Below are 25,682 nucleotides of genomic sequence, written 5' to 3' on the forward strand. Positions count from 1 at the left end.
GGGCAGCCCTTGACCAACAAATGCAGTAAAAGTGACATTCTGGGGCTCTGGAGTCTAAGCTGGCCTGCCTCTGTTAGAATACTCTCTTCTGGACACTCCCTCTCAAACCCCAGGAGCCGTGCTGTGCCAACCCAGGGCACGTGGAAAGGCCTCATGTAGTTGAGTTTCCCATCTCCTCTGCTGGCAGAATGGGTGAGCCATTGTGGAAATCACTAGCCATGTCTTCAGATGTCTGCAGCTGCAGTTCTACCTGATTAAAGTCACAAGAGGATCCAGGCAAAAATCACCCAGCTGAGACATGTCAACCCACTGAAAGGGGAAACAAAATAATAAATTATTGTTTTGAGCCACTAAGTTTAGGGGCAGTTTCTTATGCGGCAATAGAAAGCTGAAACAGCTGCTCGAAGCATTTCACAGATAAGAGCTCTCTATTCTCTTTACTTATAAATAGCATCAGTGTTTTTTACCAGGTCTTTCTATTAGCATGTATGCCAGGGGGTTTGACTGAGACATCTATTTCATATCCCAGGTAAACAAAAACCTAGATTGTGGGCCTGCTGTTAACTTTTCCTTTCCAAAGTTTTCTTATTAATTGTAGGTTTATTTTCAGGAAGACACAGGTGAAAATTATTTTGGTGAACAAAGTCCCTATAGCTAGTGAAGTTCAGTAGCTCTTCCTTAGGTTTTAGCATCTTAACTTGACCTTATTCTGTGCATTGTTACAGGGGCTACAGGCATTTGGCTTTGTAGCTCAGAAAATTGACCCTATTGTTGAATATAGCAATATCTGTGTCTGGACACATTTTCAGTTCCTTAGCAACTACTCACTGAATACTCAAAGAAATGTAGGGAAGATGCATGTAAATTAAGCTCTTACTATGTAATTGTTAGTTCAATATACCAAGGAAAAATATTCTCAAAGTTGCCTGCCTTAAGTCACCACAATGCACAGTAAAAACTATGGGACAGGCATGCTTTGCCTGATGACACACCAGCCAGCAAGCACATTCCCAGTGACTCTCACCTCAGCAGAGCAAGGCACAGCAAGATGCAGCGAGAGTGACAAGACTGAAGGCACCCCTGCAGACTGCAACCTCCCACTGCTCTGATTGCAATCAGGGCTAGACTGGGACAGCCAACGAACAATTCCACTATGCATGGAATGTTTGCTCAGCTCTAGTGGGCAGAGAGGTTGAGAATGGTGGCAGAGAAAGATGGAGGACTGCCAGCTACTCAGAGGAGAAAGACCTCAAGTCAACCAGCTCAGTCCCCTTCCCCAGAGCCCTGTGAGAGTCCCTCAGGCTATAGATGGTTAATCCAAAAATGCCTTCCCTCCATATTCCCTTTACCTCTTGAGAGAGGTCAGTGTAAATAAGACTTTCTCCCTCTTTACATCCATGGCAATATTTTAATATTAGCTATGAATTGGCATGTCTGCCAAATGCATCATTCAACTATGTTCATGATACTGATACATACTGCCCCCAGAACCCCCGCAGGGCAGCCTCTGGTCTCTCTGAAGTTCCTCTCCACAGCCACTTGCCCTGAACCATCCTTCGGTTATCCTGAGGGCCCCTTCACACCTCCAGGACTTCGCTTGAAACCCCTTTGTCAGCAGGTGTCTACCTCTACCTCTCTTCTGCTCTCCCACTTACATCTCCAGGCTCAGCTCAAAGGTCACAAAGAAGCATTTCCAGACAACCTTCCAGTAACTAGTATGAAATGTTCTCCATGCCCCTGTTGGATCCTGTGCACATTTCAACCTTTACATAGTAAATCTGCCATCTCTCTGTGCTCAAGCACCCCCATCTACAAACCCCAGATTGTAAGCCCCTTGAACTGGGTGGTTAAGGTTTTGTTTTAATGCCTCTGTATCCCCAGTGCCTAGGATACTTGGCACATAGTAGCCTCTTGAAAAACGAATGAGTGAATGATTCATAAATGTTCTGGGATCTGTTAAGAAGTATTTTGAAAAGTAAAAACTATATGTGGAGGAAGGATATTCAAGGTGTTATTAAGAATGTTTCACTTATATAACTTTCTCATTAAAAAACAAGTCCCTCTAATGATGTGCCATTAGTGTTATTTTTTTTATAAAGGACACCATTATTTGCCTCATAATTGGTCTTGTTATTAGAACAAAGATAATAAAAACAATATTGACCTTGTATCACCCAAATTTTGAAGGGTATGTAAATACATTCCAATGAGATTTGGCAACAATACTGTAAACAAGACAAATTATTACTTTATTCTAATTCTTGATAATTTTATTTCCAAACAATTCTGTGTATATAAACTCACAAATCCCTCAAAATACAACCTCATAAAAGAATCAGGAGATTTTTTTAGATTTTTTCACTACTTTACAAATATTTTTATTCTTCCAAGAAACAAATATCATCAATCCCATTGTACATGTAAAGCAGAGAAATTATGTGCTACCACAGGAGTTAGGAAATTTTGATGCAGAATTAGCAACAGTCATGCTTCCTAGGATAAAATGGTTTCAAATAATGCTCTATTTTCTCCTACTGAAATCCAGAAAACCATCATAAAACACTACCAGAAATAAATCTATTATATATTTTTATATTGATATTGGTTTTGCCATTTCTAAGATTCTACCTTTTATTGTTGTGTGATGTGGTAGAGGACACCCCAATTTCCAAGGCTGAATAGGAAGGAACCAGCAATAGAGAGAGCTGCTGGCATGTTGCCTGCTGCAGTCCAAATGCCTGTACGATAGCAGTGTGGCCAGATGCTCAGGACCAGCAATACATTACATTACAAGGGAAAATAAAATCTAAAAATTAACATTGATTAGGTACATAAGATGTACCATGTCCTGTTTAGGTGCTTTATAGATATTAGCTAATCCTTACAGCAACCCTGATAGTTTCTATTATTGTCTCCATTTTATAAGTGTTTTCCCCAGGCCATGCAGTAAATGAGTGGTACAGTCAAGATTTAAAAATCTCAACTGTGCAGGATGCTCAGTAGGCCCCACACACGTAGGAGCTTGTCATGTATCATATTAAGGCAGGATGACTGTTGTTTAGTGCAATTTACCTTAAAGCTCCTGTCTCTGTTTAATACAGTCAACTCCACTTTGAATGTTGATCCTTGGCCGGGGGAATAGCATGAGAGCTAAATAGGTTCCTGAAGGATGCCCCAGGTTCACTGTGACCGTTCTCAACCTGGATTCCACATTCTCACCAATGGTATTTTCACCTTGTGCTTATTCCAAATTGCCCTCAAGTTTATCCTTCATACTTGCTGCTAAATCTCCTCCATGCCCTTCACCTCTAACAATCGCCCACCTTACCTTAGCTAACATAGGAACTTTAACTTGTCTCTCTTTATTTGCTAGCAATTCTCAAGTACTTCTTGCTCCAACCTCCAAGCAATTTACTAGGTCTAAAACTCCCTTCAGAATCACATCACATAACATCACTGTGTGCCAGTCATTAGACAGCAACTCACGATCCTCAATATATTTAGAATTCAAGTCTTGACCTACTGTCTACTGATTCTACTGCTATAGTTATTTATTGCTGTCTAGTAAGCCATCCTAAAACTTAATGACTTAAAACAACAATAATTATTTATTTTGCCAATGAGCCCACAATTTAGACCAGACTTGGCAGAGAAGGATCATCTCTGCTCCATACAGCATCAGCTGGGGTGGCCCAAGAGCTGACAGAGGCATCTGCTTCCAAGATGGCTCTCAGGTGACTGCCAGGTTGGTGCTGGCTGCTGGCTGGAAGTGCAGCCAGGGCACAGGACAACAGCCTTGTGCTTCTCCATGTAGACCTCTCCTTGTGCTCTAGGCTTCCTCATAGCCTGGCAGCTGGGTTCCATGGACAAACAGCCTCAGAGAGAGAGAGCCAGGCAGATGCAGTGTCACCTTTTATGACCTACTAGAGTTCAGCAGAAATGCTGCAGACTATTAGCCAACACAGACTCAAAGGTCTGCCCAGGCTGATTCCGCCTTATGATGGGGGTTGACAAGATTCTAGAAAAGCACACTGAGCAGGAAATGTTAGTTAGACATTTTTAGCAGATACAGTCCACCATACCTACCTTTCCAGACCTGCCCCTCCCAGTGCTCCTCAGCAACCTTTTCCAAGAGAATCACCGTTCTCCAGGCCAGTGATTCTCATTTGGTGAGGGTTCTGGGGACATTTTCCTGGTCCTAACTGGTAGGTGAGTGTTATTAGCATCTAGTGGGTATAGGCCAGGGATCCTATGATGTACTTGACAGTCTTCTACAACACAGAATTATCCAGCCCCAAATGTCACTAGTCTCAAGGCTGAAAAACCTTACCTCAGACTATGTAAGAACCATTTGACTAATTCTATTTCACTACAAACCATACTAGGCTTTCTGTGAATTATTTCTAAACACAAATTGGTTGAGAGTAGGCTCTTCATGGAGATTTATCTGCATAGATGTTGGGTATTCTGAAGATGCTGAAATCATTGTATTACTGTTTAGTGTCAAATCCATTCCATTCAATTACTCTGTTGAAATACAGGTATCTTGCCTCAGTCAGGGAAAGATGTGAACCTTAATTATGTTTAGCTGAATCTAATAATTAAATTTCAGTTTCTTTCCTAGAACAGACACTATTTGGGGAGTGAGGTCAGTTAAGCATGTATAGAAAATAGAATAGAGAGGACAGAGAAAATATTTTAATAATCTTTACCACAGGTAATCCAAGTTGCTAATAATCATGCTACAAAGAGTTGGCATTGCCTGTAAATAAACAAGTAAGTGCTCCAAAAATGTTATAGTCCCTCAAGTCAGAAACCCTTGAGAGCATGTAGGAAGCTGAGTCATTTAGAGTGAAGCTGTTTTATATAATGGTGAAGAACTGAATTCCAACACCAGTTCTTTCACTTACTAACTGCTTGACTTAAGACAAGTTTCTGATACTTCTGAGCTAGTTTCCTGGGATGATTTTTTTTTTCCCTGGGATGATATTTTTAAAGTCCTCTCACTAGATTCTGCATAAATTGCAAAAATAAAAAACTCCCAAACTTTTTAGTATATTATTTCACTCCCAAGAAAGAAAAATCCCTTACTAAATAACAACAACAACAACAACAACAATAATAATAATAATAATAAACTGAGTGGTGAGTGGTCAGCAATCCAGAAGGCTGGAGTGGTGCCTGGGATAACTGTCAATGCGCCAGTGCAGAAGAGTGGAGGCTGTGGCCCCCAAAAGATGGAGCTGGGCCATGACTCCTGAAGTGATCCAAAAGGAGGTACACCCTTAGTGAGAGGCTGGGCTCCAAATAACTGTCAGCAAAGGAAGCTTAGCAATTCATCTCTGCAAAGGTTCTGGGTGAAAAAAGATTAATGAGGATAATAACAGTGACAATAATAAGCTCCCTTGAGAGTTAAAGACATCTTTTCCTTGGATCTAGAGTAAGCTTGAAAGCTAAATATCTAAAAATAAGTTAGAAAAATAACCCAATGAAATAAATCCAAAGATGTAGACAATATATGCACATATATAAACACACACATTTTTAGTGACTGGGGGCAGTTAGAAGAAGCTCCTTTAAAGCAAGAGCAGTACAGACTCTGGAGCCAAACCATTTGGATTCAAGTTCTAAACCTGCTATTTGCCACCTACGTGACTTTAGGAAAGTTGAAATAAAAAGTTATGTGTCCTTTAGTTTTGTTACCTGTAAAGTGGAATACTGATACTTTCTATCTCATGTGTTATTGTGAGAATCTAAAACACTTAGCCCCTACATAGCAAATTCTCTGTGTTCACTATGAATGTTACCATTACTGCTTCTGTTCCACATTGTACTAGGGACCTAGATAGCATCTTAGGATAAGAAAAGGTGTGTCATTTTTCACATATAATATGGCTGCCTTTGCAAATCATTCAAAAAGTATCTTATGAAAATTATTGGAATTAAATTAATTTAAATGCATTATTATAGAATTAATATAAATATATTAGAATTAAGAGGGTTTATGAAGAAAACAATTCCTGATTCAAAAACATATATGCACCCCTATGTTTATTGCCACATTATTTACAATAGCCAAGATATGGAAGCAACCGAAGTGCCCGTCAATAGATGAATGGATAAAGAAGATGTGGTATATACACACAATGGAATATTATTCAGCTACAAAAAAGAAAGAAATCCTGCCATTTGCAACAACACAGATGGACCTAGAGGGTATTAGTCTAACTGAAATAAGTTGAGAGGAGAAAGATACCACAATAATTGAAATCAAAGAACAAAATAAAAAATGAACAAAACAGCAACAGACTCAGAAACTGAGAGGTGACTTGTGATTACCAAGGGGTAGAGGTTGGGATGGATAGGTCGAGAGAGTGAGAAGGATAAAGGGGAACAAAAATTCTCAATCATAATACAAGTTTATCTGGGGATGGCAGTACAGCATGAAGAATGTAGCCAATGATTCTGTAACATCTTCCTATGTTAGCAAATAGTAACTGCACTAATGGGGGTGAGGACTTAATAATATGAGAAACTATTGAACCACTGTGTTGTATACTTGAAACCAACATAAGCCTGAATATAACTATACTTTAATTAAAAAAATAGAGTAAGAGGGTTTAGCACAGTGGCTTGTTAAAAGGACATTACATAAAAGGCATGATAATACTTAGAAAATTCAATCCAACAATGTGTAGGAAAAAAATATTATCTCATGACCAAGTTCAGTCTAACTCAGAAATGCAGTTTTACTATGATAAATGATTTAAGCTGTGTGAATTATAAATATTTACATCTATAAGTTTTCAAGGTTTGGGAAATATGTCTTAAATAATCATGAGAATTCATTAAACATTGACCAAAGTGAATGATGGTACATATCTGTAGTTATTGTTAATCACCTCAAAATTAAATTAAATTAACTCAGTTGATTCCTTCTTTTTCTTGTCTATCATTAAACTAAAATAGCATCTTGGTCTATTTTCTTCCTACTGAGTTATAGAAGGCATGAATTACATAAACATGCTTCATATATTTTCACAATCTAAAACTCATGTTTGCATGCTTTTTATCACTGTTAGCCACAATGTAACACTGCCTCATCAGATTAGACTCCTTCACTTCTCAAGGTTCTTCCCACACCATAAATTAGTTTATTCATATAACTATAAGACTACTAATGCATTTCCAGAATCATATCCCAAGAAATACTCAAGATCACATTCTTCAGAATTTAAAAATGAAATAAAATAAAAGAGGACTATTCACAAATAATGATAGTGTTCCCTGAACTAAGGTCTGTGATTAGTACTCACTTGTACTATAAAAAATACAGAAATTTTAATGAGTCCATAAAAATGAACTAAAAATACAGAAATAGTTATTTATAAGAAAACACTTTATAATAGTTTATTTTAATCAAAATTATACTAATCAAGTACATAACAGACTCCTAGGTAAGCACCGTTGCTATATAATACAATTTCATTAAATTTGGTTTCACTGACATTGATTACATGGCTAATACTAACAAAGGACTTTTGATGTATAATTAGAATTAGGATGAACACTTTCATCCTTAATTATAATCTTCAGTTGACAACTATTCACTTATATTATTCATATGTACCCATAAAGTTCTGGAATTAATGGATAATTGCTCTACTTCGAATGTCATTTCAAGCTTTATTACTTAAGGGCTTACTATAAGACACAGACCTTTTGAGGTCCTTTAAAATTACTGAGAGATTCTAGAAATTAGTGAAATTAAGTACATTTTAACAGTCTGATACATGCACAGCCTTTCCCCTCACTTAGTTTCAAATTACTGACACAGTACAAACATTTTTTAAAACATAAAGGTTTGTTAACTTGTTATGCATATTAGTAATCTGAATTTGTCCATCTCATTCAGATTAACTTTAAAATGTAAATATATTACAGGTGATTTGAAGAGGATCTAATATAAAAAGCTAATCTTGGAAGACTTGAAAATTGAGAAACCAATATGCAAAATTAATTCTAAAAAAAGGGCAACAGAAATTAATCATTCAAAAAATCATTATTTACCCCATATATTTAAATTATTGAAAGGAAAATGCATTTGGGGTTAGAGTCGCCTATGTTAATTTCTTTATAAATCAAACTATTTTATAATGCCTGTTCCTATATTCATTTTAAATATTTTTCAATAAGTAGTTTAAACTCAATAAGAATACACTAAAAATTGTATAAGGCAGGTAGTCTTGAAACAGAAATAGATTATTAGAGATGATTAAAAGATGAAAAGTGGCAACATTTACCATTTGCTTCCTCTTGTATTTTAGGTTGATGATTTATTTGCATTTCTGCAAAAATAAAAGTGAAGTGCAGTTAATAATAGATCTGTCTGATGACATTATAAGTGGGAGAAAAAGAACTGTGAGTTTAACTCCTTAGTAAGTAAAAAATCCTTAAATTGAATTTCAATTCACAGTGGGGTGTATAACATTATCAAGACACATCCTTACATATGCTTTATTTTCACTATGAGGAATAACTGTAACTCTGATAGGAAGGGTAAACTATTAAAGGGGACATTTTGGGGGCACTGGGAAATGTTCCACAGTGTCTAGTTGTATCAGAATCATCTTGTACTTTCTTCTACTGAAGGTTTCACTAATCCTCACCTTGAAGATAAAGTTCAATTTCTGAATGAATTATGCCCTGAGACATAAAGGGAAGCCATCTGAGGAAAAGAAAGAAAAAAAGAGAGAAAACTCATTTTTGTTCTTCTCAATTTTTACAATAAGCTCAAGTCCACATTAATTTTGAACATGAAAAGATAACTATAAAAATAGTTTATAAAGTCAAACACATTCCAATCTACTGTGTACTACTCATCATTGTGGTAAGAATGATATCATACCTGTCGTTTGAAAAATAAAATATATAAAATGGCTAAACCTGCCAACCATCTTCCTCTCCTGAGATTTATCAGTCCTCAGCCACTAACACCTGTAAATGCAACTGGGGCCCCAGCAGAGCTCTAACCCTACCATGCTGTAGCAAAGGCAAGGGCAGGTCTAAGACTTTGAGCTTGACCCCTGGGCTAGGCTACAAAGTGTGGTGCCCCCACTGACAAGGGAAATTTGTCCCACCATTTTTGTACATCTTCTACAGGGGTCTCTGCCTTTCTTTCACGTAGCTTCCATTACTATTCTTTCCAAAGTGTCTTCAAAAATACATATTACCTTAAAATTTGGTGAAAATATTACTACATGGGAAAATATGATTAGGGTAAGTAATAACTCACTCTGGCAATTTCCCTCTGAACCAGCTGGACTTCTGTGTTAGAAGCTCCTTGTAGCAGAAAAAGCCAAGGCTGAACTCAGAAAGCCTTTACCACTTAGTGGCTTTGGGCTCTTACCCTCCTGAAGCTTAGTTTCCTTGATTAAATTAACTGCTAACAGAGCTGCTGTGAAGCTGAAATAGTCATTAAATTTTTTTATGCACTGTTAAGTGGTACATGAATATTATTATTATTTCATGATAATCATAGCTATGTTATCCCACATTCAAACACACCTCAATTCCTTCCATCCTCTATTCAATAAACACTTAGGAAATGCCTCCTGTGTGTCAGCACTTTGCTAAATGCTGGGAATACAAGAACAAATTGTATCCTGAGACAAGGAGCCTGAGCTGAAGGATATTTCAGTGTGAAAGAAGAAAACTTGTGCAAACATATAAATGTACACAGTGTTATAGGTGGTGTGATAATAGTAGCAGATTTTACAGGAGCAAGAAAGGAGACTGACCAACTCGAATGGCAAGAATAGGGAAGTACAAAGGAACGAAGCACAAACAAATTTCAACAAAGAAGTGATACCTGAGCTGAAGGTGGGGCGGCAACTAGATGTTTCACAGGCAAACAAGAGGTCAGGAATGGACCCACAGAAAGAGAAACCAGCACTGGCAAAGGTACAGACATGAGATTCTGTGTGGCTGAAGCAAAGGAGCCTGCAGACAAAGACTCAAGAGAGGGCAGGACTGCACCCCATGTGGGGATTACAGAAGGGGAGGTCATGGGATCTGAGAATGACAAGGAATTCAGAGGCTGAGCTGTGGACTTACTCCACCATTCTGGCCTTGAAATCACCAGATGATGCTAATAGGAGGAGTATGCATATGAACTGCGAGCTCATACAGCTCTTCTGAGATGTCAGGATCCCTCATTTCTCCATTTTTCAAAGCTATGAGAGATCCCATTTCCTCTGAACACTTCAGCTCAGTGTTCTTTCTCTTCCTCCTCTGGAATCTAATAACACATGCAATTTATTTTATGCATTTATTTTGCCCCTAATTATGCAATCTTGCTTAGTTTTAGTGTATGTATCCCATCTTTGCTGCTAAATTACTGCCACTATAGTTCCTTTATGTGCTCTACCAAAGGAGGTCAGCTTTATGTTTAAGGAAACAGGCTATGGATTTGATGTGGAGTCAGGCTGCCTGGCTTAAACACCAGTTAGTGACCCATGTTCTTGATCCTTTTAAGACTCAATTTTCTCATTTGTAAATTATAGGTAATAATACCACCTACACAATAGGGATACAGGATTAGACATATGTAAATTTATCATGGTATCTGACATGTGATTAAATGGTCAATAAATACCAGTTTCTGCACTTTTTCACTGCCAAACATTGTACCTTGTACATAGTTGGTGTTACAGCAAATATATTTTGGGTGATTGCCATTCCCCCACTTTCCAAATGTGTCATAAAAAGGTACATCTTAGATAGTAATGCTTATACAAAGGATCTGCCTCATCCTAGCTGACTGCACAGAGATGGACACCTGACCCATGCTTAATCAGTGAGATGCTCTTTCTTAATATTTTGACCTAAGAGTTACAGAGACTTGATCAGATGGCACTGGACATGCAGGCTTCACAGACCTGTGTTGTTAAGGCCAGTTGGTACTTTAGAACCCAAAGCTGGCTGCAAGCCAAAGATAAGGGAGAGAAGACGCTTCCAGAAGAAGCTGATCTACAAAGAGAAGAATGGAGATTTTCAATGATGAGATAACTTGAAAATCCAAAGAGAGTGACTGGCTTTCTACTGGTTTTCTAGTTTATAATGTCTAGTTTTATTTCTTAAAGATGGGCTCCTAGAGAATTACCTTCAAAGTTGCCCTTCCTAAAATTAGTGTTAGTGAATTTCTCATCCTGGCAAGCAAACCAGCATTTATTGACCAACCAATTGAAATTTTAAGAATCATACTCTAGGTCTTATCTTTTGTTAGTCCATTTATGGAAAATCTCTTCTATGATTTCTCTCTTTTTTTTCAGAAGCTACTGTACTATAGCAATGCTATGGCACTAAAAGCCACAGAGACTTTTGAGTACTAGGTATCTATTAAAAATAATTCCCTCTAGATTGCTATAAATTCAGATTTTAAACACTTGACTATTAATTCTTAATTCCCCTCAGTGGCCATAATTTCTATGGGGTTTAAAAAAATAGTTTTATAGTGCCATTAGATGGCATGAACCATTTCTACTGAACAGAACAGGATAGATTTTAGTTGCTCCAGATGAGAATTATTTGCAGCACACACAGATTTTCTTTTGTATATAAGCCTCTATCTACCTGCCTAGACATGTGTCCACACCCATCTTTTAACTTCTGTCACAGAATGTGCTGCAAAAGAAACTGAGAGAACTAGTTAAGGCTAGTCATTGAGAATTGTGAACCATGTTTTTGCATTAGGACATGAACATTCCCCCAAAGCCAGTGAGCAGATGGAAATACTGGAGCAGTATGGCTTAGAGGAGCATGATGATACTAAAAAAATGGAATAAAAAGCAAGCAGGAGGGGCTTGCTAGCCCAAAAGCACACCACATATATCATACAGCCACTAGCAAAGCACACTAAATACCCCCAGATCACCAGGGAGACCCCATTCACTGGGCTAACTAGGAAACATAAATACAGAAATAACATAATTTCTCTAGTCTTTTAAGATTAAAGTAGACCACCGTAGAATGTGTTTGAGTGATCTTGCCCTAAAACGTATGGAGAATTTTTGGTGGAGAAGGACATAGAAGGTGACATAGATTAGATTTTGTTGGAGATACGTTTTAGATATAGCAACCACTCATTCACATTGAAAATGGCAGAATACTAAATACTTGTAAGAAGATTCTATGTCTCCACCCCCATCCCAGGAAATGAGCAAGACTCATTCCTGCACCTCATTCTGTCAGTTCCCCACCATCACCACTTGTCACTTTCATACCAAGGAATGGCTCCAGCTGACAAGGAAGAGCACAGAAATCTGCAGCAGCACAAACACATGCTCAGAATAGCAAGACATGATTAACAGTGGCCTCTTTCAGGAAAAAAAGAATCAGTCAAGTTAAATGATTGCTCACTGTCTCATGATAATTTTTATTATTCTCTTCTTATAAAAATATTTCTGTATTTTATATTTCTGTACTTTATCAAAATTTCAGCATCCTTTCTTATATATGTTATTCATCATATTCCCTTATTTCCCAAAAAGGGAAAATAAAACTTTGTGAGTTGAATTATTTTGAAAACAAATACATGAGCAATTTTTAGTGACACACTTGAGGATGTTATAGAATTGTGACAATGACAGTGGATGACATTATATAGTAAGTATCACATGCAGTTAAAGCACTGGAGAATTTTTTTAAAAGTGAAGATGAACTGCTCGTTGGGCAAACAGAGAAAGCCTGTTTGTGTTAGAGAGGAAACTCATGTAAAGATTAGGCAACCTCTAAAGTTTCTTCCAGCTTGGGATTCCATTGTGTTTTATTAGTCCCTCCCTCCAATTCTCCTTTCCCCCATCCTGCTACTCCTTCCTTCCTTTTTTTCTTACTTTAAATATCAGTCAAGTCCCTACTTGGTGCAAGAAACTAAGCTAGACAATAAAAACAAATGTATGAGACCCTACCCTTAAGAAACTTATTATCTAGTTCATGAGACAAACATTTCACAATGACAATGGATGACATTATATGGTTAAGTAACACATCCAGCTTAAGTAAAGCACTGGAGAAATTTTTAAAAAGTGAAGATTAACTCCCAGTTGTGCAAACAGAAATAGCCTGTTTGTGTTTGTGCAAACAGCACATTACCATAGGCCTTGAAGGATAAGGATTTCAGTAAGCAGAGGAAGGAACAAGATGAGCTAAGACATGAAGATATTCACTTCCCTGGGGAATGTCTAGGGAAAGGAGCAATATGCATTTCATTGGGAAGAATTGGAAGAAGAGCCTAGAAAGGTTGATGGGGAGGAAGAAGGGGTAAATTCTATTTAAATCTGAATTTAACAAACTAACACCTCCACACACAGCTGGCTGGTCCAGGTGTAAACTTCCTTTGTCAATTGTAGCTATTCAAAAGAAGGGTGCTGTTTAAACTGGACTGCCCCTGGTTCTTTTTCTGACCCTCTCCACAAATGATACATTCAGTCCTGCTCTGTATATGACTCAGTTCGTGATTTTTCCATCAATTTAGCACACACTTTCTGGGCATCTACCCTGTTCTACTCTGAGCTTGTCCTGTGGACACTGAAGATCTTTGACTACAACCTCTAAGAGCACATGAACCTTCATTTGTGATTTTCTTGGAATAACCACCAGAGCTGGCAGAAAGAAGTTAAGCAAAGAAAACACTTTGTGAATAATAATGATGGACTGGCAGAGAGATGATTATCAGCCTTCCTTCTGTTTAAGAATCTCTAACATCAAGATGCAGCCCTGCCAGTGCTTGTGGCCACCACAGAGATGGAGTCGTAGAAGATGCACCCCACTCCCTGACTGACAGCAAAGTCAGAGAAGTCCCCACTGTGGTTGACCAACCATCAACTTCAGCTTTTCAAGACTGAGATATCCTGAGACAATTAAACCATGTCTTGCTCAAAAATCTGTACCAGAGGGACATTAGATATTTAATTAACTCCTGCACTTTTTCTAAGAATCAATTCTTTGGTATTAATTCTTAAAAACATGTATTAAATGACAATTTTGTTTACATATATCTTCATGAAATTAAGGCATTTTAAACCTTTTAGATTCCATGCTCTAATTCCAGATCTCTCATTTAATGTGATTTCCCTTAAGGCTTATGATGTCTTGGTTAATACATGCCCTTCAGTTCAACTGAATACACATGTAATTTTAACCTATTCTATTCCAGGGAACATGGTAGGGGCTAAAATTAAAAATATAAGACATCATCCTGACCTTCAAGAAAGTCTTGTGAGATTGGGAGAAGTAGGATAGACATAAACACATACAAATCATTGAATATAGTAAATGCTGAGTAAACATTATGTGCTTTGTTAAAGATATACAGGGAAGCAACAGTAGGCCCAAACTGGGGCTTCAGGAAAGACTCCCTGGCAGGGGAGAAACACCTTTTGTTAATTCACCGGCTAGTATACCAGTGAGAGCCCACCAGGTTCCAAACACCAGGAGAGGACCAGGAGTCAGCTGAACTCTGATGGGACCAGCACCAGCTAAGAAGAGCGCTGAAGGTAGACCAGGAGCAGAGAAGAACCATGTCTACCAGGCTCCTGGCCTGGCTACAGCCCCAGAGTGTGGCCAAGGCCGGCTTCAGCCACAAAAGTTTCCAGAGTGCTAGCCTAAGGGTGTAAGAAAGGCCTTATTACCTTCTCTGCTCAAATGCCTGCCTCACATTCCTGCAGGTCTCACAGTTATTTAATGGAACAACAGACTCTTTTCAATAATTAGGAAGAAGGTGTTGAAGATTATGAAATCTTCCTGTAGAGGAGCTAGCATTCCACCTGCAAAAAGTATCCTAGATTTGCTGATAGTCTATTCTATTCATAGCAGAGACCTTTTTTTCAACCTTCCTTCTTCCATTTTTACACAAAGGAAATGATTTCAACCTTTCTCAATAAATAGATAGAGATAGATAGATAGATAGATAGATAGAAAGAAAGAAAGAAAGATAAATAAAGAAAATAAAGAATCCTGAATAGAAATAAATCTGAAACACTTTAAGTGTTAGCTACAGTATCAACTCTAAGGAACACCATGTGGCTTCTTGTGTTCATCCCTTAGGGGAATATTATGGTCACTCCTGACCACAATTTGGTTTTAAGAGGATAAAGTTGGTCATGTTGCTCTACCTTGACAAGTTAGTTTTTTAAAATATCTTTTATTTGTATATAACTTTTCAATTCCTGCATCCATAAATCTCTTATTTAGAGAATTGCCCAAGGTAGGACTTTATTTCAAATTACCTGCTCCCACAAGCTAATGTCAATGTCACTTCCCAAACCTGTCAGAAGTAATGGAAGGCAACTCTGAGAGGCTCTTAGCCCTCCTTGCTTCAGGCTGAAGAAATTTGCCACCAACTGTTTGAAAAATCTAAACCCTCCTGGGTTAAGTAGGTTAACAAATGTATTCACAAATGACATTGTTTCTATTAAAAGGTAGATACTAACTTCTTTTTAATGATTTCATTATTAAAGATACACACACATACATGCATATGTACACAGAACAAGTTGGGTAACATACAGAGAATTCTAGAGAACTCTAATTTAAAGTGAAAAACTCTAATTTAAAGCTAATAAACCCTGCAGTGGTTAGCACCTTGCAGGATCCACTCAAATTGTATACTGGATTAAACAGCATCCTCCCAAAAGTTATGTCCACTCAGAACCTTGGAATGTAATACTTTAACAGATGTAATTAAGATGAAGTTGCACTGGAGCAGGATGAGTCCTGGTGGAAAGATTAGTTTCCTTATAAGGAGAGAAGAGAAGTGTCATGGAGACACATACATAAAGAGGCGAAACAGCCATGTGACAACAGAGGCAGATACTGGAGTGATGCAGCTGCAAACCCAGAGCTCCGAGGACTGTGGGCAACCACCCAACTACCAGAATTGTGAGAAGAGGCAAAGAAATATCACTCAGGCTGGAAATGACAAGGGAAGTCCCCCCTCACCCCTTCCAGGGGCTTCAGAGGGAGCATAGCCTTGCTGATAACCTCTATTTCAAACTTTGGCCTCCGAATTATGAGAGAGTAAATTTCTGTTGTTTTAAGTCACCCTGTTTGTAGTAAATTGTTTCAGTCATAGGAAACTAGTACAAATAGTAAATAATATTTACTTCAATTCATAGTCAGTTGAATGTTTGCCTGATTCAAATACAAATTTTTCTTGCTCCAACCTCCAAAGAGCCAAACCCTATGTGTTAATGGTTGAAATTCAGTGGTGTATACTCTATCTATACTAAATTTACAAAAGGCAGAAAAATAAAAGCTTCAGGTATAGAAATAAAATAAAACCATAAGGATGTGGGTGTTCATAGAGGGTGAAAAAAGAGAAAAGAAAAGGAGATGCGAATTCTCCCAGGAGGCATATGTGATGCACAAACACATTCTCTTCCCCAGCTGTGCTTTTTATTTCAGCTAAGCATTTTCCCCCCTTAACTGGTAAAAGGAAAGAACACTCAGTGGTCCTTCTCTCTGCCCTAGTTCAGCTGTGCTGTAAAGTCTTGTCCCATGAGGAAGCATCAAGAAGCAAGGCTGAGATTTTCTTCTTTTTCCCCTCTATGATCATTTCTGAGTATTTCTGCAGCCTGCACCCCACAATTCAGTACCCATGGGTATACCCAGTACCCAACCTGGCCAGCTCCCCAGCAGGTGTAAGAGGAGACTAGGCAGTTCAAAAAGGGGTTCACCCAGCTCCTGCCTGCAGCTGTGTGTCTCCTTTCCCATCAGAGCAGCCTTCTAGACTCACACCGCCATACAGGGAGCAGTCCTGTCCTTCCACATGCCCTGAGAGCACACACAGGAGTCACTCTGAGTCTTTTTCTGCCGTAGAAAGGAATGTGATGTGCCTGAATTCCAATCCTGTAGTGCTACTACTCTTCTGCTTCTTTGGGAATGAAGAAGTAGGATCTGCCTCATCTCTTCATATCTACAGGTGAGAAGGAAGCAGTGTGAATGAGCCCTGGCTGCCATTGCTTCAGGAACTATTACTATGTGCAGATCTCTGCAGGCAGCTTGAATGAACTCACCAACCTATTGGATTCTGATCACAACTCTGGAAAGGGGAAGAGGTATGATACACTTCGATGGAAAAACAACTGGCTGCCTTGTAGGCTACAGAACCCATCACTGGAATGGCCCCGATAGAGGTAATAACCACCTATCCCCATCTTGGGGTGGATACGAGACCGGACCCAAAAGCCAAGGAGTGGTGTGACACAAATGCCCACAATGGCCAAGTGGGGGTGCTTACCTACAACAGCATAGTGCCCTCTCTAGTAGCCCCTTGAGTGAAAAACTCCAAAGCTTATTGGGACTGGTGACACACACTAGTGAAAAGCAGGAAGAATTTACTTTAGAACCATTAGTAGCAGAAAGATCTTATTGGGAGGGAAGAGCCCCTATTCCTGAAGATGCATGGTATACAGACAGCTCCAGTTGTGGGTAGCCCCCAAAATGGAGGGCCATAGCTTTCTATCCTAAGACTGAGACAATATGGATGGAAGATGGTGAGGGGAAGAGCAGCCACTGGGCAGAGTTAGGGGCCGTGTGGCTTGTGATCAAACCAGGAGCCCTCTCCTTTTTAGTTGTCTGCACTGATAGCTGGCCTGTTTCTTGGGTCTTGACCTTGTGGCTACCAACCTGGTACCATGCCAACTGGCTGGTTGGTCACCAAACCCTTTGGGGGCAAGAACTGTGGCAAGACTTATGGGCCTGTGGTCAGGCTAAAACAATTACAGCATACCATGTGACAGGTCATTTGCCACTGGCATTCCCAGGAAATGATGAAGCAGATAAATTGGCCCAGATATGTTGGTTAGAAGGAAAGCCTATCTCTGATATAGCCCATTGGTTACATCAGCATTTGTTGCATGTAGGGCAAAAGACAATGTGAGCTATAGTCCATCAGTGGGGCTTGCCTTTGCCCTCTGAAGAAGTTAGTAGAGCCTGGTAGGAGTGTGGTATATGCTCTAAAAGGGACTTAACACTGAGTTCCACAGCAACATGGGACAATAGCTAAGGGGCCGATACCCCTCGTCAGGTGGCAGATAGACTATATTGGGCCTCTACCTGTGTCAGAAGCATATTGGTATGCTATGACTTGTGTGAACACAGTTACTGGACTTCTGGTTGCTTTTTCTACCTGTGGCATAGACCAGCAGACAATCAAAAGAGGCCTGGAGTGTCTCTTTGCCACCTATGGCCAACCACAGGTAATTGAGAGTGATCGGGGCACCCATTTTACTGGACATGCACTGCAAGAATGGTTGTGACAGTTGGGAATCAAATAGAAGTTTCATGTGCCATAGAATCCTACCACACCACACCAGGCATGATAGAGAGGCACAATGGCTTGTTAAAATCCAGACTGAACTCAGATACCAATAGTCCACAGGGCTGGTCAGTCCACTTATGGACAGTGCTATGGCATTGAGAAACCCCAAAGGGAGCCCTGAATCCCATAGACATGTTAACACATATTGCTGCCTCCCCTATACAATTGCAAGTGCAAACCAAGAAAGAATCACTGAAGCTGAGGTTCAGCCACCGGAATAATATCTTGCTGCCAGCACCACTGCACTGAACCCTAGAGATTCCATTGAGTGGACGTGGCCTTGGACCTTTTGACACATGGACCAATGGTGGCTGGCTCTCCTGGCACCTTGGGGACAAGGTCTGGAAGCTGGCCTCCTGTGTATTCCTGGAATAACAGCAGAGTGGCCCCCAAAGATCACAGCAGTATATCCTGAACAGCCAGAAGGTAGGAGCATCTTCCCAGGGAGTTTTGTTTTATTATTATGGCTGCTGCATGCACCTCCAGTAGCACTATATATAGACCCTTCAATAACCCCCATGGGGAAAGGAGTAAAAGTATGGTATACTAGACCTGGAAAGGACCCCTTTTCTGCTACAGTCCTATCACAGGACCACTCTCTTGCATGCATCCTACCTGATGGACAAGATATGCCTATGTTGCTGTCATTTAAACATGTGTCTTATCACCCCTAAGGCCTTTGTGGATTGGGAACATCCTCTGGCTTGAAAATTACTATAATTTTTGTCCAAAATCTTGTTGTACTTAATTTTTGTTATCATCTCTAAGTTGTTATCATCTGTTGCTGCTGTGGAATCTGGTTACAGTGCTCCAGCTTTCTTGCACAGGGACCATTGCAGAAGATTGAGAGCATGTGAATTGTAAGGTGAGAATCCTGGAGGGGTGGAATGTGGGGAAGCTGGGGTTCCTATGGCCAGGATCCTCACTGAACTTAAACCACCTGATGATATAACTGGCCTGTTGTAGGCTACCACTTCCACACCTTCAGGCAATAAGCTATTATTGCACTATACACAGAGCTTAGCCCAGTGCTCTGGGTGGAGGCAGAGACACTAGTGCTAGACCTACCACCAGGAGAACAAGCCAGATAATAAACCCTTTTGCCCCAAGAATGTTCTACTGTCATTTCTTTGATCATATTGAGTCCATAGTGAACTTGCCTGGGGCTGAAACCCATTGGCAAGATTGTCAGGATGCTGTATATCTGTTGTATTACTTTTGTTTGATTAACATACTTTGTAATTAACGTTTCCATTAACATTGAAACTAATTTAAGCTTTCACTTATATCCCTTCCTTCTAGACAAGGCCATGTTGGCATAGTACAGATGTGAACTAAGATAGAGCAGGAGGTGATGGGTAGAGACAGTGGGAGTAATGATGGTGGGGCAGCACCATGGCTTGGTATGTATGTATAGGCATGAACAGTGTGATGAATAAATCTAAATTATTCCCAGGAGATTTCACATTTAAAAGAAATCAACTGAATTAATATGACAAAGTATATCAGAACCTAAGAACTTAAGAAGAAAACCCTACATGAATCACTCCCTAGATCTTCTGATGTGGGGAATAAAATACAGCTGACCCTCAGCCCCTAGGACTCCTGCATGCCATGGGTAGGAGCAGGCTGGGAAGTGATGCCCACTGCTCTTCAGCCTACTTGTTACTAGGCAGATGGGGATGTCTGTGTCAGGCTAAGTTCTGATTAAGCTTTGAGAGAAGAGAGAAATTGTTTTCAGTTACACAACTGGATCATCCTAGCAGCAGAATTCGAATGGGAACGTAAAGGATGGACAGGATTATGACAGGAAGAGTAGAGTAAGGAAAGCCCTCCTGCATGAAGAATAGGACATTTGAAGATTAGAAGCAAAATGGAACAAAACTTGTTCATGTAATGACAGGTGGTCCAACTTCACTAAGATCTTTCAAGAGGGCAAATTAAAAACAAATTGGAGGGGGAAATGGAGTCAGATGTATAAAGCCTTGAAGATTATGAAGTGTTTTTTTTTGTTTTTGTTTTTGTTTTTGTTTTGGCAGGCAATGGAGATTAATGAAAATTTTTGAACAGTGGGGATGATGTAATTAAAATACTGCTTTAGTAACACTATTTCCCCTTGCATTTTTTCTTGAAAAGTTTTAGGACAAAAACTACAATAAAATACTAAAGCATAAAATTCAAAATAGAGCAAAGGAGCAATGAAAAAAGAAAAGATAAGCTTAAGTCAGAATGATGCTGTATGTCAGAGAATGATTAGCTTAAAAGTGGTGAGCAGGGTAGACTGCAGAAGGAAGAATGAAGCCAAGTAAAGAACAACTGTAGTGACCTGGACCTGATATATAAAGACACTAGTTAGGGTGAAGATGGTGAGCACAGAAAAGAAGGGATGAATTACACAGGCACTTTGAAAAAGGAAATGACTGAATTTAATGACTAAAAAGGCAAAACAGAGGGTGAGCCTTTGTGGCTCCCTCAGCCCCCTCACTTAAGTTATCAACAAACACCTTGGGTGTGTGCAATTCATAGAGGCAAGTGTCTAGTATTTCTAGTTGAATTGACTAATTTCTGGCTCCACTTTTTGCTTAGTAGAGTTGCAATTGTTTTGGTATCTCCACATCCATATCCTTTATTTTCCAATGCCCCTGTTTTTGCCTGTATTTTTTGCTTCATTTCCTTTTGTCTATTTGGATAATCTTTAGGGCAGTCCTCAATATTCAAGATTCAAAATTTCAAAATAGAGCCTAGGCTTTCTCGCTGCATGTACACACTAGACTGGGTTTCATGTAGACCTGTTCTCATTCAATCCCTTTCATGGGTCTGTGCCCATCGTCTTCCCTATGACTGAGAACCAAGCAACAGTAGGTATCAGTGCTGAGCTGGCTGAAGTTGGGAGTTTTTTTGAGAAAGCATAACCCAGCAAGGATCCAGAGAGCAAGGCTAAAACCTAAAGGCAGGAGGGTCAGGCCAAAAATGGTTACCAGGGAATGGAGAAGGGGGAGATAAGTTTGATGTTAAGAGTATAAACTTGCAATGAGTAGTAAATAAGCCATAGTGATCTAAGGCACAGTACAATGAACACAGACAACAATACTGTACTGCCGCTAGGTGCTATTATAACCATAGCTACACAGGGAGTCAGATTACAACGGGATAAAAGCAATGCAAAGCAATGTTTTGTACATGTTAAGTTTACATAATGTAATGTGTCAGATACATGCAGTGGAAAACAAAACAGAAATGGAGGGTGCTGGTTCCCATTACTTAACCCTACAGGGCTCAAGGGAAAGCCCAGGTTACCTAGATTTTAATCTTTGTCTTTCTTAGGTTCTACTCTGAGAGTTCTCTCTGAAACTTCTTGCTTAACTCCTCTATGAAATTGTTATAACACTATCATTTTAATAATGTAGAGAAACCAACATTTGAACAAATATTCCCACAACTTATATAATAATTTCTAGTATTAAAGTTTTGCCATATAGCACACTGAAATAATAAAAAGTTACAAGAGAAGATTTCCTTATAATACCTAGCAACAGATCCTTTACTTAAACAACCAAGTGATACGTAACGAGGCATACTGAGTAAATTACATACACATGCACGCAGCATTATCCAGCACTACCTTTCACAGGTGAAGATGGACTCAGATGCAGAACCAGGCTCTCTCACGACCACCTTTTCACAGTACCAGTGCTGTGATTTGTCGCTGGCCTCACAGTGCAACAGCACCTTCTGCAGTTTTCCAAGCGATACTGCTTCTACATGAAATGTATCAATCTGGTGCACAGAAAAGCCCCACAGAGTTCAGCATGTGACAAATGGAGGCAATAGCCCAAGGACTGCACAATACTTTAAAGAGATATTGTTGCTACAGTTAGCATCAAAAGTAGGTAATAAGGAAAGAAAAGTAAGCAAATTACATTTTTTTGTCTATTTAAATATATTTCTGGCTGTGCTTTCTCTCTCTTGCACTTTTATTTTCTCCATTTGTAGTAGTATCCAGTGTAACAAATAAACAAACCCTGATTAATAGAAAACCTTCTTGGTTGTGGTTTTTCTTTGCTTAGATTCCTGCCCCTGTGATAAAGTTTATTAGGTGGTCAAGTTGACAACTGTGTGGCCTAACAGGCAACACATTTAGTTTCCATGAATGCAGATATACCCTGAAGCATATAGGAGCAAATTTTCTTTCCTCTCTTCTTCCTCCCTCCTTTTTTCCCGCAGTCTTGCCCTTTCTCCCCTTTCTTCCTTCCTGCTTGCCTTCTTTCCTTTCCCAAACCGTCTCCTGTACCTCCGTCTGTATATAATGTACAGAGCACATTTTTGGGTTTGTTTGGGAAGAGCATCCTGGAATCTTCATTCCTAAATAGAGCCACTTTGTTGTATCAAAAACTCACTGGTATTTCCATAGAGATGTAGGACCTAAAGTAAATCCTGTACTGATTGGAATAAAAAGAAATCCTTTACACGTACTTCCTAATTGTTGTGGTGAGTAACCATCCTAAAATTACCTGAGGAAAGGGTCATGAATTTAAGTAAGTCTGAGATAGTCTCAGAAATAACAGTTAACTATTAGCCACAGTTACCCTAATTTGTGGTAAAAATGCAAATCCAGTATTGTTTGTATTTCCTATATGGGGTAGGTTGTCTTAAGAGCTGCCTTCAGTGGTAACAGGTTAAATTTCAATTTGGTATTTGAAGATATACCACCTGGGTGTCAACTGTTGGTTCCATGCTATTTATGGAAATTTCCTCTTGTTTAGGCCAAATCCAAACCATTACTAGTCCAATGATGGTATTTCTGCAAACCAGATTATGACTGTGCATGTTCTCCGGTGTGCCTGGATAGTTACTGTCACTGTCCTGCATTCCCAGTGTGCATTTACAAGGGATATTTCATGATACATAATCACCTGTCACAGCAGATATCACTGACACTGTCCTTCAGGGCCATCTCTGGGTTCATCCACTGCCTTTATAGACAGTTCAGGCATGCTGACAGTTTTCTTTCTCAACCCCCTATGTCTCACTGCTTCTCTGCCTGAGGGCCTCCTCTTGTGGGACAATTCTGAGGGGTGTTCCACAGGATTTCTCTGAGGATCCTGAGTCCCAGCTCATTAATTAGCCAGTTCATCAATGTCCTTATACTGGCTTTTCTTCCTTTTCCTGCCTTACTTTCCCCACTCCTTCACTTTAAAGGTATTCACTGGGATCACCTCCCAGGTCAATTAGCTGTACGTCTTACACTCTGCTCTGGAGCAAATTCAGACGATAAGACCTCCAGGCCTAGAAACATTGCTTCAGTCAGCTTTCTGGTTTCTTTTTGTTTCTTAAAGAAACTTTAGTTTTGAAGACAGAATTAAATTTGGTCTATTATGTTTGTCACTGCCTTTTGATTACACCTTTGGACACTCTGCAGAGAAAATGACAACAACCAGCCCAATCAGTAGCTAATGATGCAAGTTGTGGCTGATGTGAAATCACTCTGGAAGTAAGATTGCTGTCACAGTTTCTCACCTGCAAAACTTTGAAATCATTCAGCATTTCCATTACATTCTATGCATTGAGGAAAATAATAGAAAAAAGTGACATCTAAAATGAACCAGGAAAGAAAAACACGTTTATATCTTTGATTCTGAACTTCAAAACATACCACTAAACCCACATTTTTACTCTTATTTATACACTTATTGCAATTATACCTCCTACCTAAATTCAGTTTCATCTATAATACACCCTCCCTACTCTCTGGCAAATGCTATCTATGCACAGTGATGAACTGAAGAAGATGTCACAAAGATAACTTGTGACAGTTTAACATATAACGTCACATGATACTGCATGCTGGTAGGCCAACTAGTAGGCAGCCAGGGGAGAAGGTGCCTTCAGCATGTATCAGAAAGTGGTAGGGTGATGGTCTGGGCTTAAAGAAAAGCTAGGAGGAGGCTTTAGTGGATACACTGATCACTCAGTGTAATAATAATAATAACATGGTATCTAAAACTTCCTATTCAAAATTAATAATTCACTTGTGATGGCAAAAATTGGCATAAGTTTGTTTTTTTCTCTCATCCAAAGCAGCTTCCTATTCATTCTGATGAAAGTTTCTACGTAATCTGCAATAACAAATAAAAGGCTTAGGTGGGCTTTAAGATCTCTGATGTTCCAAAATAATTCATTAACATCAGCTAGAAAAAAGTTTAAGAAATAGCACTGTCAATCTTAATGATTTGGGAGTCATTTTTCTTAAAAATATACCCTTGAGTTACATAATCCCTATTCTTAATTTCAGACTCCCAAATAATATTTTCTTTATATAATAAAATACTATTAAAAGTAAACTAGGTTGATTACATATTACTACAACTCCTCAAACATCTGATACATATAGAAAGACTCATGCTTATATATAAAGGATAAAAGGGAATAGTGAAGGGCTTTATTGTATGAAAATAATATGGTTGGCTCCATTCAAAATGGTTTAAAGAAAGGCTACTGTGTTATTGTGTGAAATGTATCACAATGGCCCTTCTATAACCTGACCTTTTAGAATAATGCTTTGTACCTTTCAGTCTTGACAGAAGATGTTCATATTTTTTTTCCAGATATAGTCTAAACTTGTTTTCTTCTTTTTCTTACACTATCACTAGTTTTAATGTCATTTTTTTAAATATTATTCATTGCTAGTACAGCTTGTCCCATTTTTCTTTTTGAAGTACAACTTCTAAAACAAAGCACATCAGGAAGTCAGGTCAGGAAAACTCATGTTAAAGACATCCTAAAGTGAATACTGGAGGTGTGTCAAGCAACTTTCAATCTTCAATCATATACAGACACCTTCAGAGAGATTGCTAAGAACATGAGAAAGTTTTTGCAGACTCACCTGTCCTCTCTGAAATTTTACTGGCATGTTAGATTTGTACAGCAGTCTAAGACCAGAATCTCCCCTCTCTCCATAGAGACATAGGGAAACTTTAGACTCCGTTTCTGCTTGCTTCAATTGCCCAGTGTGGATATCAACATGGTATCTCACTACTGGCAAAGCAAAGGGGAGAGAAACAAGAGGAAATCCATTAACTGGGACTTTGTATAAACAGAACCCAGATCCATCGGTCAGGCTACAGTAAAAAACATTAGAGAACTCCTCTAATCTGGACTTTCTGTATTTGTTGAGAAATTTATTATCTTTCAATGATTAGCTTTAATTATAAATGGGAATTCTTACACCACGAACAAATGCCCAGAAGATTTATAGCTTTTCAAAAAGAGAAATAAGAGATTTTTTTAAAAGGCTGTTCTT

At 39.0% G+C, this 25,682-nt stretch overlaps 1 protein-coding gene across 1 annotated transcript in view; it reads right to left on the bottom strand.

Annotated features, from left to right (window-relative positions):
* The window catches only part of RP1 (RP1 axonemal microtubule associated), a 370,859-nt gene that overhangs the window by 72,064 nt on the left and 273,113 nt on the right, over nucleotides 1–25,682 (bottom strand). Inside the window, exons 21-24 of the mRNA XM_036999525.2 lie at nucleotides 25,266–25,417; nucleotides 22,005–22,159; nucleotides 8,670–8,728; nucleotides 8,304–8,348 (exon numbers count right to left, since the gene is read on the bottom strand). The gene's annotated coding sequence lies outside the window, so the exon portion shown is untranslated. The remainder of the gene's footprint in view (nucleotides 1–8,303; nucleotides 8,349–8,669; nucleotides 8,729–22,004; nucleotides 22,160–25,265; nucleotides 25,418–25,682) is intronic.

Source organism: Manis javanica, chromosome 2, assembly GCF_040802235.1.
Source record: "Manis javanica isolate MJ-LG chromosome 2, MJ_LKY, whole genome shotgun sequence".
Classification (NCBI taxonomy): Eukaryota; Metazoa; Chordata; class Mammalia; order Pholidota; family Manidae; genus Manis; species Manis javanica.